We start from the raw sequence: 15,082 nt of genomic DNA on the forward strand, positions 1-15,082 counted from the left end.
ATTTTGGTGAGGAAGACAGACAATAAGTGATGATAGTAGCAAGCACATCCAGTGCTCAGTGAAGGACATATAGGATCTTGGTAACATAGGGCATCAAGATCTTGTCTAGGCTAGAAGTAACTGATGAGCCTTCTTGAGAAAGTGAGTTAACCTGAAGAACTGGTGAGGAGTTTGGGGCAGTCAGGGAGGTAGGAAAAAAAAAAAGAGTTCCAGGAAGTAAGAATGACATGTGGGAAGGGAGGAAGCTGAAGAAGAAGATGTTTAGTTTGAGCAGCTAGATGACATTTATTATGACTAGAACTCAGGTCTAAAGAGAGAAGTGAGGCTGTAGTGGTGGGCAGGGACAGACCACAACAGACATTATAAACAATTATAAAAAGACAGGAAGAGATGGAAAGATTTTAAGCAGGAGAATGACACGATTAGATTTGTCTACAGAAAGATTCCTATACTGAGACCAACAGAGAAGTGTGGTATGGAAATAAAGCCAGCCATAGGAGGTTGAAGTCTGCATCAGTTCAACTCTTAGAGCTCATCCTGGCTCAGATTTGGGCTTGGAGGTTAAGAAAGGTAATCAGAACACTCTCTTTATGAAGAGCTTTTGTAAAACAGAATATTCTCTAGCATCCTTTTGCCCTCTCACTCCTTACTTGTGTTTCTTAAATACCTTGTCACCTACAAGTGAGTATGATCTTGCACGTTTAGTGAAGAAAAACAGATGAGGAGAATATGACCAAAAAAAGGGTGTGTGAGGTGCTGATTCCTCCTTTTCTGTGGTGTCTCATCTACTTACCTGGCCTGAGGTCCTTCAAGATACCAATGGCATGCTGGAGCCAACTGTACCAGCTTGTTGGAGCTGAGAGCTGGTTGTATGCACCTCTTCTCAACTCCATGGTCAGTGACATCACATTCAAGTTTGAAATTGGGCATGGGAGGAGTATTTATAGCATGGAAATCAAGCATTCCTGCTACAACTCAGGGCTTTTATTTTTCCTGGAGAGCTGGTTGTTAAATATTTACCAGCATACCACTGCCTGTCACTCATTAAAGAAAGTACAGGCTAGCAGCCTAAAGGCCTGATGGTAAGGGACTTCTGTTGTAGTGGTGTGAAGCACTGGGGTGGCTAATTCTATTCTGACAGAGGCATGTAATTTCTCCCTCTTATTCCATCTCCATCACCCACTTGGGATGCTTATGTATGGGAACAGAGAGATGGAGAAAGGAAAATGAAGTGGTTTTGCTTATTACTTACCACTTGGAAGATGGTTAGTAGATTACGTAATCAACATGGTGTGATAGAAAGAGTTCTGGATATGGAATCAGAAGACCTGGGCTCAAATCTATGTTTTCCCTTTGGATGTGTCTTTTGTGGAGGTGCTTGGGTGGAGATTCAGATATGGTGGCTGCCTGTGTCTGCATGCTGGATGGGGGAAAGTTCAACAAAGATTGAAGCTAGACAATTCAGTTCTTCCCTGTATGTCTCTGTTGACTTTCAAGCTTCTGCCCCACCTCTGGAGCTCAGAACAAGTAAGTCTATCAGTGAGTAAGTCCATGTGTGGGCCCTTTAAGAGAAACACCTGAAACTCCAGCCTCCCTCCTTCTCACTCAGCCACAGTCTCTGCTGGTTTTCACAGCAAGAAGTTGTGGGGACTCCTCAGCATTGGAATCCTAGGCTGGGAAGCCAAGCATGGGGCTGGAACCCCTTGCTCCTCAGGGGGATCCTCCTGATTTTTAACCGCCACATGTGGGTGTGGGACCAGCTCATTCTGTGTCTCCACTCCTCTTATCAGTCTCTAGGTGGCTTATTCTGTATATCCTTAGTTGTAGTACTTCTGTTCAGCCAGACTTCAGATGATTCTCAATGATGGTTGTTCTGTAGTTTAATTATAATTTTGATGTGTCTTGAAAGGAAGCAAGGATATTTACCTACTCTACCATACTGAGTGGAAATCAAAGCTAATGTAAATTTTAATATGTGAAGTTGACATGTTTGTTCTGAAGACATCATTGAGTGTCAGCTATGAGCACACACAATCCCAAATGTGCCGGGGAACAATACCAAAGTTGCTAGCCAAGCATCTGCTTTGGCTACAGTCCAAGAAGAGTTGGTCATTCAATGCAAGAGTCAGTCCCATGGTCTCTGAAAATGTTCTGAGGAGAGGGGGCCACACAGAACTGGTTGGAAATTTTCAAAATACCAACAGAGATTTGGTTTGTAAATAGGACTATGTGAATTTTCTTGTTGCTCTAGATTTACACATTCTATAATAATAATAAAACTTGTGCAGCAGGGTCCTCCTGCTGGAGGTTGTTTTTTACTAGCTTCTGGTGGTGAGTAGGGGTGAGGAAGTAGACGGGCCTTCAAGGCCTCCGAACCTAATATAGTTACTTCGGGTCTGTAATCATCTCTGCCACAGGAGAAAGGCTGATGCTTGCCTAGGCTGGATATTGTCCCCTTGTCCCAAATACCACCAGACCTGTCTTCCCTAGGTCAAGTATATCATTTCTCAAAGGATTCCAAGAGTATCACAAAGCAACACATCATCAGAGAATTTGGGCAAGTGATTTTGTTTAGCTCACTCATCGCCTTTTCCACACTGGTAGTGGGTGGAGGAAGAGAGATGGGACAAAACCTCATTGCTCAGGGCTTTGCAGAGTATCCCTGACAAAACTCCTTTATTACTCTCATTTTGGACATCTCTCCAGTCTCTCATCATGCTACTCCACAGCATGTTTCTGAAATCCTCATCTATCATTTGAGACACCCATGTTGAGGCGATAATATATCTCCTTGAGACTTCCAGAGCCTACTGCCTCTATGGTCAGCTGGATGACAGTGGTGTCCTTTTGTACCTAGGCTCTATGATTCTAAAGGGGACCATGGATGGGCAGAAGGGTATTGGGGAGATTTATGAGAGAGGTGTGGTTTTACAGCAGCCCTATTGGAGTCAAACTAGGCATGAGAAATGCATATTCTGTTCTAAGCTGAAGCAATGGAAAGTCAGACTAGTGGTGGCTGAGATAAAAAGATTGTGGAAGTGGAAGGTGGGAGCATTCAATCTTCCTACAGGCATCGGTGTATGTAGCCAAGAAATTCCCAGAAGAAATACAAAGTGCTGACTAACAGATGAAAATGTATTATCCCCATTAATCATCAAGGAATGTGAAATAAAATAACAAGAATTCCTGAAAACTAACCTATGGAAAAACAGAAGTACAAACAAATATTTGCACAAAGATGTTTAGTGAAATATTTTTGTAGTACTGAACAAACAGAAACAACTGTATATCAATATGGAAATGACTAAACACATTATAGGACATCTATGCAATGAATACTATAGCAGCCACCAAAGCAACAAGTTAGCTTTAAATGTCTTGAAAAGGAAATAGGTCCTTGCTACATTTTAAAAAAGCAAGGTACAGAATAATTTGTATAATGTTCCCTTTTGTGTAAAAGAATTCTATGTGGAGTGTGTGTGTGTGTGTGTGTGTGTGTGTGTGTGTGTGTTAAAGAGTGGAGGGGTATATACCAAACTGTTAAGAGTGTGTATTTTGAAGGATTGAGATTAAGGAGAAGTGTAGGGGAGCTGTTAATTTTTACTTTGTATATATTTTATTGTTTGAATTTTTATAATAAAAGATATTTATAATATGTAACTCTATCCTCATACTGCTCTTAGAGCTAGGAAAACCAGACCTTAACCCATATCTTGGAAGGCAGGGACCAGTTAGATGCAGTGTGATGATGCAGGCTGGGACCTAAAACTAGTTCTGTTTCTTCCGGTGAGGAAAATCATATGAGGATAGTATGCAGGTCCTGGGGAAGTTCCTATCTGGCCAGGCAGAGCATGGTATGAGGTGAGTATAGCTCTATGGCAGTCATATTAAGGTGATCCGATATGGGACTTAGGGGTCAGATCAGCAGAGGCGATGTTATTCCAAGACCTAAGGAGGTAGGCAGGCAACATCTGGAAGCTATCAAGATGTCACAGTGCCTTAGACACCAGTGACAAGATTGACACCTGAATGAATAGGAGAGGAGTCTGGAAAGAACAAGACTAGAAAAATCAGGATTTTCTAGAGGGGCAAGTTGTTAGGCATGGAGAGAAATAGAGAGAGCCAGTCGCTAGAAGTATCAGCAGGAGCAAGGTGGCAGCTCTCTGGCTGGTATCAACAGTACCTGGTATTAAAGGTGCTTTCCCAGTGTGTTCAAGGGTCAGGTGGGGCCTTACCTCCAAATGAGAGTCAGATGGCCCCAGCTGTGGGGAAGCTGGGCTGTGGATTCTCTGAATGAGGCAGTGCTCCATATGGCCATGGTCTGAATTGGAAGCTAATGCCCACCTCCCAAATTGAAGCCTGTCAGAGCTCTATCCTAGATGGGTCCCTTCTGAATTGCATGTGCCTGAAGTCTGTTTTTCCTGCCTGTTTGCAGCCAGACTACTGGGCAGGACTAGCCATTGGAGCCCTGCCTGTGACTCCAGGAAATGGACATCGCAGGCCTGGAGAAGGCGGTACCCAATTATGCTGCTACAGTCTGCCTCTTCCCTGCCTTCTGTTCATTGTCTCCTAACCATAAGCCTGGAGGAGTCAGCTGAGTGGAAAGTCAATAAAACAAGCTAGATTTCTCCCCTTGGCACCCTGACAGCCTCCACACTGTGGGAACCCTTATCCAGGAGCCTCCTCAAGGAAAAGGCCTCTTCACAGGTACTCACAGCCTAGGCCAGTTCCTGCTGTCAGCTGCCCCAGTATGTCTTGCTTGGCAAGTTTTGGTGGCTCCTTGGGTGGAGAGGGAGGTGTCAGGGCTGCGGTGACAGTTTCTCTGTAGGTGAGTCCCCTCTCAGCTTCACCACTCCTTCTGACAGTTGGTCTCCTCTCCCCTCTGCACAAAGTGGCAGAAGAGTCAGAGAGAGCCCTGAAGTGGGAGTCAGAAGAATGACTCTGTGTTCCAGCTTGGCTTTTACTAACTATGTGGCTGTGAACAGGTCATTAATCTCTCTGAGACTCAGAAAGCACACCTGTAAAATGTGAGTTATATGCTTGTCTACTGCACAGGGTTGCTGTGAGACAGCTGATGTTTACTTAGTGCTTCTGAGGTGCTAGGCACTGTGGTTCTACACATCCTGCTCAATTTTTTTTCGTAACTTGTACCACTTCAACATACAATACAGTATACTCATTTATTATGTCAAATTTCTGTCTCCTCCACTAGAAAGTACATTTCACAAAGAGAAAGCTTTTGGCACAATTTATCCACTGTGCTTAGAACAGTGTTTGGCATATAGGAGATGCTCAAAACTATTTGTTGAACAAATGAATGAATGAATGAATGAGTAAATAAATATCCTATTGAGTCTTCATAACAACTCTATAAGTATCTCTCTCTCTAGTATCTTCATTGTACAAATGAGAAATCTGACATGTAGGGAAGAAAATTATGTTCATAAAATCATAGACGAGCATGTGGTGGGCCTGACATTCAAATGAAGTAGTTTAACTCTAGAGTCTGGACTATTCACTTCTCAAAACAAAATAATGTACATGAAAGTGTTGGATGAACTGTAAAGTGCTGTGTAAATAAATGTAAGGTGTTATAACAATAACTATCTTTCATTTACTTGATGATCTAAAAATAAACTTCACTTACAGTCTGCCCCCTCAGCCCTCACTCTCCCCTTGTTTTAGGTAGTATGGTCAATTGTCAGCTTTTTGCTGGTATTTATTTTGTATATTATCCATAACCAATCTTTAATCCAAGCTGATTTACTCAGACCACCCAGCACATTTCTCTGCCACCTCTCACCACTGTCAGCTGGTGGGGAGCATGCTCAGGAGGTTACAATTGCAATTTATTACCAGCTTGAGTCAGACTTGGTTAAAGAGTGAAATACTGTAATAGACATGTTACATTTCAAAGCCAAAGAGACGAGAAGTTTGAGGTACATTTTGCTCAGATATGTTCCCTCTTCTCATTATCCTTGTTACCTAGGAATTAATTGTCAGTCATTAAAGTGGTTTTATATACAATATGTACTTAAATGTATTCTGTTTCTATCCATTATTAACTTCTCCTTTCATCTTGCCCTAGATTGTATCTCCAGAGCCTTAACCACACTCAACTCTGTGCCTTCCTTTGCGTCTGTATGGACTGCTATCCCACTCTGCCTCTGGCTTTCTCTCTGAGTTGAATACCACAATGTTTCTCTTTGATGCCAGGGAATGGACGTTTTGGTGGAAGACCAATGGGATTGAGGAAGGACGGCATGGGCAGTTGATGAGGGACATGGAAGAACAAACACAGGAAGGAGAAAAGCAAGGGAGCACATCTCCCTCCCTGCCCGAGTTCTCTGTTAAGCAGCTTGCTTCTCTCTGCTCTTGAGAAAGGCCTTTTGAAGACTGTTGGTGGTCAGCGAAAAAGGCTTTCCACTGGGGAGGGGATAGTGTAGAATTAGGGTTTCCACACTCCTGGCAGGGAGGGAGCTGCTTGCCAATGTTCTCCTGGGAGCAGGTGTTCATCCAGGCCAGTCCTGAGGGATGCTCAGTATTGAACACCAAGGGGCAGGTAGTGGAAGGAAAAGCATGGCCTTTGGAGTTACCCTGGCTTTGATTCCAGGTGTGTACCATTAGTCACTTAACATCTCTGAGCCTCAGTTTCCCTAGCTGTAAAGTCACACTTCTCAGGGTTGTTGTGAGGAGCAAACAAGATGGCCTTACAGGCCAACAAATAAAGTGTATTTGTGTTCTAACTATAATAAGATGAAGAAAAATTTATTTATCAGTGTTTCCCTTAGAAAGAGAAAGCTGGCTTGTTGGAGAAATACTTTGATTTGTGCTTTAGGATAGAAGCTGAAAATTGAAGTGAACTGGGCTTGGATGGAATATGTCCCACCAGCCTGGGGAGTGTTTTTACCTTATAGTAGAGAGGTATAGGGGAGGGGAGGTAAAAGACTGCAATGTGCACGAAGTGACCCCACTCCATGGCTACCTCCCTCATATTCAGTTTCTCTGAATTCTCAATGTGCTTGTATACTAGTGAATTTTCCATGTCATTGGGGGCTGGGCTGATATCTGGATTGATGTGGGGTAGAAGAGAGGTAGCATGCACCAACGAGGTACCTGGTGCCAGAAGAATCATGAAGAGGTAAGCATAGAAATTCACAGAATCTGTGGAAAGGGTTTTGGACTCTTATAGGCCAAGAAATTGGGCTTCAGATCAGGTTCAACAAAATATTTGTAGGCTAGGCAGTTACAGCGAACATCTTGTAATTTTCTACCTCATCATCTACACCATTCTTATTTAGAGAGAGAGAGAAACAGGTTCAAATTAAGAGCTTTGTTCAGTCAAGGTCACATAGCACCAGTGGTGACAAAGTTGGTTTGAAATTCCTTGTTGCCAGCTTCTAACCCATAGCTGCACCCTCTGAGACAGACCACCTGTCTATCGTGAAAAACTTGTGGTCTCAGGTAACAGAGGAGGACTCTAATCTCAAGAGGTTACACAATCAGCCTAAGGTCAGACTTGGGCTTAGGGAAGGGTGCTTAGAATAGGCCGGAGATGCCAGCAAGGAGCAGGACACTGACTGCAACTTCAGGGCCGTGAGGAGCTCTTTTTTTTAGACAAATTACTTCACTTATCTGGGATGATCACTCCTACTAATCCTGTCTGTTAATGGTACTAAAGATTCCCTCTATGCAAGTGGATTAGGATTAATGTGACTAGACTGGGCACAGGACCCAAGAGCCCCGCTCCCAAACCCCTGCTTTGACTTCAAGGCTGCACCTGTTTGGTTCTTGTGAAACCCAGTTTCATTTGGTCACACTTCAAAGCATAATCTCATATATAGAGCTAAATTTAACTTTAATCAAATAATTGCTGGAGAATAAATCATCAAATGGTCATTAGCAACTCTAGTTCTTGATGACAAAGAAAAAAATGCTCTAGGAAAAAAAGGAATCAGTTACATAATTAAACCCTCATCAAGGTTTAAAAAACTAATCCTTTGTGCATATGATTGTCTTCTTATTTCAGAAAACTTAACATCTATATCTGAGGTTCTCTAAGAAACCATGGAAACTGCATTGGCTATGGAAAAGTTATGGGGGGAGCTGAATGGGGTGGGGTCAGAGTAAGAGGCTGGGTTAGGGGAGGGGGAATCTTTTCATGTCCTCTAGATCAGCATTTATCTATCTGAATTATACTGCCAAATGGTCATGAACCAACTTCTTTACCTAGGGCAAGAGAAATTAGGAAAGGTGAGGGAGAGCGGGGAAGAGGAGGCTCCCCTAACAGCTCTCTTTAAAAGGAGGTGAACAACAGAGAGAGAAGGTCTAGAGTGGCAAGACTTTGCTTGCTGGCATAAACCATTATAGAGGATTTTGGGAACAAGTTTCTAGAGATTAGAAGATCTGCAGTAGCACTAAGCATTGATGGAAATGACAGTGACTACCAAATTCCCACTTGTCAACCTTCGCATCTTTGTCATTAAGACAGAGATCAGCCAATTTAAGCCTCCCTTCAGTAGGGGAAGCTGCTTACATGATTCCCCTCACTCTGAGCACCAGGATAACAACCCTTTATGATCAAGTAGTGGCCACCCAGTCTAAGAAGATGGCAGAGGGATACATTGAGAATGGCTAAGCTGACTCTCTGAACTGAGCATTTTCAAAGGCAGTGGTGTGCTGAAGCCTGCACATAGCCCTGCACATCTTTTCCTAATTCAGTGTTCAGCGACATCCTTGCTTGAAATTGGCCATGTTAGGAATATTTATACCATGAAAATCTGCAAACAAACTATATAGCACAGAGAATGATTCACTGGAGAGCTAGTTTAAAGACTACCAGCAAAACAAGAATGACTAAAGTCGAAAACACTGGCAACACCCAATGCTGACTTGATGTGAAGCAACAGAAACTCTCATTTGTTGCTGATGGGAATGCAAAATGGTACAGATACTTCGGAAGACAGTTTGGCAGTTTCTTACAAAGCTAAATATAGTCTTACCCTGTGACCCATGCTCCCAGTTATTTATCCAAATGAGTTGAAAAGTTATGTCCACACAAAAACTTGCACGCAAATGTTTCTGACAGCCTTTATGCATAATTGCCAAAACTTGGAGTCAACCAAGATGTCTTTCAAAAAGTGAGTGGATAAACAAGCTGTGGAATATAAAATTTAGAATACAATGGAATGTTAATCAGTGATAAAAAGAAATGGGTTATCTATCAAGCCATGAAAAGACATGGAGGAACTTTAAATGCATACTACTAAATGAAAGAAGTCAGTCTGAAAAGTCTACAAACTGTATGATTCCAACGATATGACATTTTGGAAAAGGCAAAACTTTGGGCAAGTATGGAAACCAGTGGTTTCTGGGGCCGGGAGGAGTTAAAGAAGGATGAACAGATATTGCACAGGGGATTTTTAGGGCAGTGAAATTATTCTGTGTGATACAATAATGGTGTATACATGCCATTATATACTTGTCGAAACCCACAGAACTATATAGCACAGAGAATGAACCCTAATGTGAACAATGGATTTTAACGAATAACAAATTATCAATGATTGGTTCAGCAGTCTCACATGGTTGCAAGCTCATCACAGGAATGCAAAATGTTAATAATAGGGGAAAATGTAGGCAGTTGGGGTGGGGAGAGGAAGTATGTGGGAACTCTCTGTACTTTCTGCTCAAATTTTTCTGTAAAGTTAAAACTGCTCTAAAAAAGTCTATTAACTAAAATAATTCACCAGCATATCACAGTGTTTATGTAAGGACTTATAGAACAAACTGTGAATGCTGAATGCAAGCAAAAAAACTTTATTCTTTCACCATTGCCTTTGCCTAAAACTCTATTCTTGTTGATATCATCGATAGATTCTGAAACTTTCTCGGTCTTTCTCAAACATTAAAACATCTTATTCTGGAGGTATTACAACATCAATTTAATTGAATTATTTCAACTTCAGTCTCTGGCCTGATCCAAAGCTTGTCCCCCACTCCAGCACGGACTTGTCTCAGGTGGGGAGACCTGCCGTGAGGAAGGAGGGACATGGGTGGTTTCCTCACCATATTACCTCCTTTCCCTTCCCCTCCTTCTTCTCTACCCAGAAGTCAGCTTTGGGCTTCTCTGGAGTTGGAGGAGGAGAAGCAGGAGAGGTCAGGGCACAGCCATCATCTGCTGTGGTGGCTTCTGTGAGGCAGAGCTCCTATGGTTTCTTGGAAGTCTCTGTACTGGGCTCTGGGTCCGCATTAGCTCACCTGTGCCTGGTGTCCTTGATGCCCCTCATCTTTGCCTCCAGCAGCCCTCCCCACTACAGATAGTTTGCTGGGGCCTGTTGCTCCGAAGGTAGTCCTCTTGCCTGGAGGCTGTTTCCCTTCCTCAAGTCACCCACAGCTCTTTCCATGTCTCCCTTCTCCTGCTTCTGCAGCCAGGGAGCTACAGATTTCTGAGGGTCTCACCTTCAGACATGTTACAGGTTTATGGCTGAAGGTGAGGGGGAAGTGCCTCCTGCCTCTATGAGCAATATTCTCTCAGGAAATCCTGACCCTTCATTTGTGCCTATCAACCTTCAAGCTGAAAGTGGGTGACAGGCTAAGGGTCACTGGACTGGTATTTGGGTCATATTTAGAATGTTTTTTACCAAAAAGATCTGTCACCCTCTTTAGAACATGGAGCCTCTGACACCCTTTTTTTTCCCCCACAGCTCTGGGCTTCAGCTGACACTGAGATGAGAAAGAAAAAGCATAGAAAAGCATAGTCCTGACCTTCAGAAACTGGCCTGGCACTCACAGTAGACCACGTGATTCTCCCCTTTGATATAAACACCTACGTCAGAGTGCTCTGACACTATGAATAGTGAAACTGAGCAAAGCCACTTCATAATTGTCTATGCACGGGCAAAAACAATGCCTTGTGTTTCACACGGAATGCCGAACACCCACTCTCAGCTTCTTCTTCACCAATTATAGCTCTATCCTCCTCCAGTCTTCCGTCCTGAGAGGTAAGATTTACTGAGATACCCAGTCATGGATTTGCCTCAACTTTCTGATAGCACCCAATATAGAGTGAATCCCGCCTCCCGTAGGCCCTCCCCTAAATCACAAACAAAAGTCTAAATCCTACTAGTCTCTTCTAACACTCCCTTGCTGAAACGCCCCATGGTTCCTCCATGGTGTGTGTTCTCCCCACCTGCAACAAACAGTGAATCCAACCAGCGTTTCTGGTGGACTTTGGGTGAAGAACTTTGACAGAAACAATGGTGAAATTTATATTTTAATATTTTATTACATATAATTTGCCCTTGGAACTCCTTCTAGGACTTTCTTATTCCACCTAGAAAATAAATGTTTCCCTCCCTTTCTCCTTCCCTTCCTTTCCCCTCCCTCTTTTCTTTTCTTCCTCTCTTTCTTCATTCCTAACTTCCCTCTTCTTTTTCTCCAAATTGCAAAACGTTGTCCACAATACTTTAACTGAAATTCTTAGGTGCAGATGCTTTGGAGTTCAGACATTTAGGGAATAATAGAATGATGTGGAGCAGCATCCTTTCTTTGAAAGTGAAACATAAGCCTATCCACACAAAATAGGACAAATATAAATCATGTAAAGTCTAACAATTAAAGATAATATAAAGGCTCATGTTAGTTCAGGCCAAGTTTTTGTTGCTAAACAATTTACACTAACTTTATGAAAAACTTTCATTTTGAAAAATTTTTTTTGATTTCTGTATTATAGATAAGGAATGATGGGCTTATACAGATAAATATATACATATATATAATTGGATAAAAATTGGAAAATACAGAAAACCATCAGGAAAAATACTCACAATCCTACCATTCAGAAATAACAACCATCAACATTTTGGTATATTTATTACATATATAAACACACACACACACACACACACACACACACACACACACACGTGCAAATGCATACATGTTTATTTGTTTCCCCCTCCAGAGAAATGGGATTGTATTCACATTTTTTTTTTGCTTAAACTATATCATGAACATTTCCCCATGACATTAAATATTTTAGAAGAGTCTAATGTCTATTTTGATTTTTATTTTACTGTTACACTAGAACATGAAAATGAATGATGTTAGTAACCAATTATATTCCATTGAATATAATAGAATCTATGAGTCTGTACTGATGTAAATATACAAGTGAATAAATAAATGAAGCGCAGAGAAAGCTTTCCATTTAGTAAAATGCCAATTAATATACTTAGAAGGAAGAATGAAATTAGAAAAATCACCATTTGGCAATTATAGTAGTTAACTCAGCTAATAAATATCAATGAATGTTAGAACTAGTGGCTGAAAGTTTGATGAGGTTTGTGGTATTTTCTTAGTCTAATATAGACTCATATCTACAAAGAGAAAAGGAGCAATTTTATAGTGGAGAAGCCTTGTAGGCACCATCTTAATTAAGTGATCAAACTTAATGTCAGCTGTAATAAAACAAACTGTAATCATGCACCATCTAATAGAATATAAGAACACATCACTTCTGTGGCATTCTTGCCGAAAATGTATCACCTGATTCTAATCATGACGAAATATTAAACAAATCCAAGTGGAAGGTCATTTTACTAAATAATTGTCATGTAATTTTCAAAGGTGCCCAGCCATGAAAGTCAAGGACAGACCGAAGAGATGTTCCAGATTAAAGAGGACTAAAGACATGACAATTGTGGCAATGTGCAAAACTAGACATTATTGGGACAGCAAAACTTGACTGTGTGTGAAGGTTCGATGATAATAACGTATATTAATTAATTTCCTAATTTTTACGCTGCATAGTTATTACATAGGAAAATGTTCTTGTTTGCAGAAGATAAACACTAAGATTTAATGCTATTCTTGGAACTTTTTTTTTTGCTTACATGTTTGCTTTTATTTTTAACTGTTTGATTCAGTTGCCTCCTGGTTCTAGAGTTGTAGGATCTCCATCCCCCTAGAGAAGGCCAGATCTTTTCCTTCTGTATAGAAGTTTCTCTAAGAGTTCCTTGGAGCAAGCCCAGGTTCTCTAGGTGCAGATGCCAAGGATTATTTGAAAAATAATATGAAAGTGGGAAGTAAAGCAATTGAACTTTGTCATATGTCTTGGACTTTCCCTACTCTTGCTGAAGTGCTGAAATCAGGAAACTTATTAAGGATAGCTATATCATATCAACATAGCATTAATATTGATCTCTTGCACAGAGTCTGCATTGAGTTAGTTTTGGGAATTCCCCATTACCATAGACACTATCCTCAGAAGGAGTGGATCATGGGTTAGAAGATTATTGAAGCTATAACATACACAACTAAATATTCAGCAATCAGAGCCTTGCTTCTCAAAGCTGTATAAAATCTAGCTATATCTGTTTTGTATTTATAAATTTCTTCATAATATTTTATAAAAATTAACCTGGCATCAACTATAATAAACTGGAATTTGTTAACATCTGGAAACCTTCATGTGAGTGAGGCAGGAAAGAGATGACTCTTCCCCTCTTAAACTTACTCAGTGCCACTCATTTCCTCTACTCAGTCTACCTTTTACCCTCACAGTTTTCTCAGAACTAATTGCTATTAATGAGGCTCCCTGTGACAGGCGAATGAGTAAGCAATGACCTCATTCTTGAGATTACACCTCTTCCCTTGATTTTCTTATTGGTTAACTCTAGATCATTTGAACTGACACCTGAACTAAGTGGCCAATCCCTGGACTGGTTATATCCCAAATCATCCCCACCTACATCTACCTCTCCTTTATACTACCCTTCAGTCATATTCCCTACCTCTCCTCTATGAACAGTAATGAATTATGCTTCCTAAAAGATGTTTTATATTCCACCATACTTCATAGTAGTCTGTCCAGTCCAATCAGGCTGACAGTGGTAAGAATCAGTTCTTCAGAAACTCACTGAATTTTTTAATTAGATGGAACTTGGGAGATCATATGGGTGCTCTGTTCAGATCCTGTAAGTAAGCTGTTATTTCTTGACAGATCTGAAACCAGAACTCCCAGACTGGTGTTCATTGTGTTTCATCCTACTATCCTCTCCCAGTGAACTGTTCCTTCCTGGAGTGCCCCATCCATTGCTTATCCTGTGCAGACATAACACTGTTTTCACTCTCATTTTAGAGGGCTTGCTCTACTCAAGGCTTTGTGAAACATGACAAATGCAAATGCCAGCTTAGCAAATCTCATGTCCAAATTCCCTGTAAAATAGTAAAAAGAGATGATGGTAAGAGAGACAGACAAGAGCAGAGCACAGTGTCTCAGGGCTGGGGAATAAGCCTTTATTAATGTGAGAGGACCCAGAGCCAAAAGGACTGAATTGAGGAATCGTGCATCTCCCTGGCTATAAATTGTTTTCTAATCCACCTCTTTAGCCTCATCTCCCCATAGAAAGCAATAGGGGATACGTGCTAGAAAACAGTCTGTGTGTACTTGGGGAAAGACACTTTTCATGACATAATGATTTTGGATACAATTCCATTAAATTGGTGCCCTGTGGCTGTTTCTTCCATTAAGGCATTTCACAATTCATGATCTCCTCATTGGGAGAAATAGAATAACTTGTTTACGGGGGCCTGAGTGGGCAGGTGGGTGAGAAATGAATTTGCTCTTTTTCAGCAGTTAGTTATTTTAAAGCTCTCGCTTAATATGGGTTTTCCTTGAGTAATATGGGTTCCTCACTTAATATGGGTTTTCCTATGAGTAAACACTAGGAGGTCCTTGGCTTGGCCCTACTGTCTTTAGTAGTCCTGGGTTCTGAACAAGTCAGTTATAGATGGAATACAAGAAAAGTATCTTACAGAAAATAGAACCTTAATAGGCTGGATGAATAAGAGCACAGCAGTAGCTGTGGCACCAACAAAAGAATGGCGAAGCCCAAATTCACCAGACAGGACTTCATTCCTATTATAGTTTGGGTGGTTCTGTGGTTTGGGGCAAAAGAAAAATACGTGAGATATGGCCAAGGTGTTTCCTCTATAATGTGTGGTGGCTCGGGGGTATGGGCTTCAGTTATCTTGTCTACCCAATGAAGGTTATGATTGTATTGACCCCTCAGAGTTG

Source organism: Pteropus medius, unplaced genomic scaffold (genome assembly GCF_902729225.1).
Source record: "Pteropus medius unplaced genomic scaffold, Ma_sr-lr_union100, whole genome shotgun sequence".
NCBI lineage: Eukaryota > Metazoa > Chordata > Mammalia > Chiroptera > Pteropodidae > Pteropus > Pteropus medius.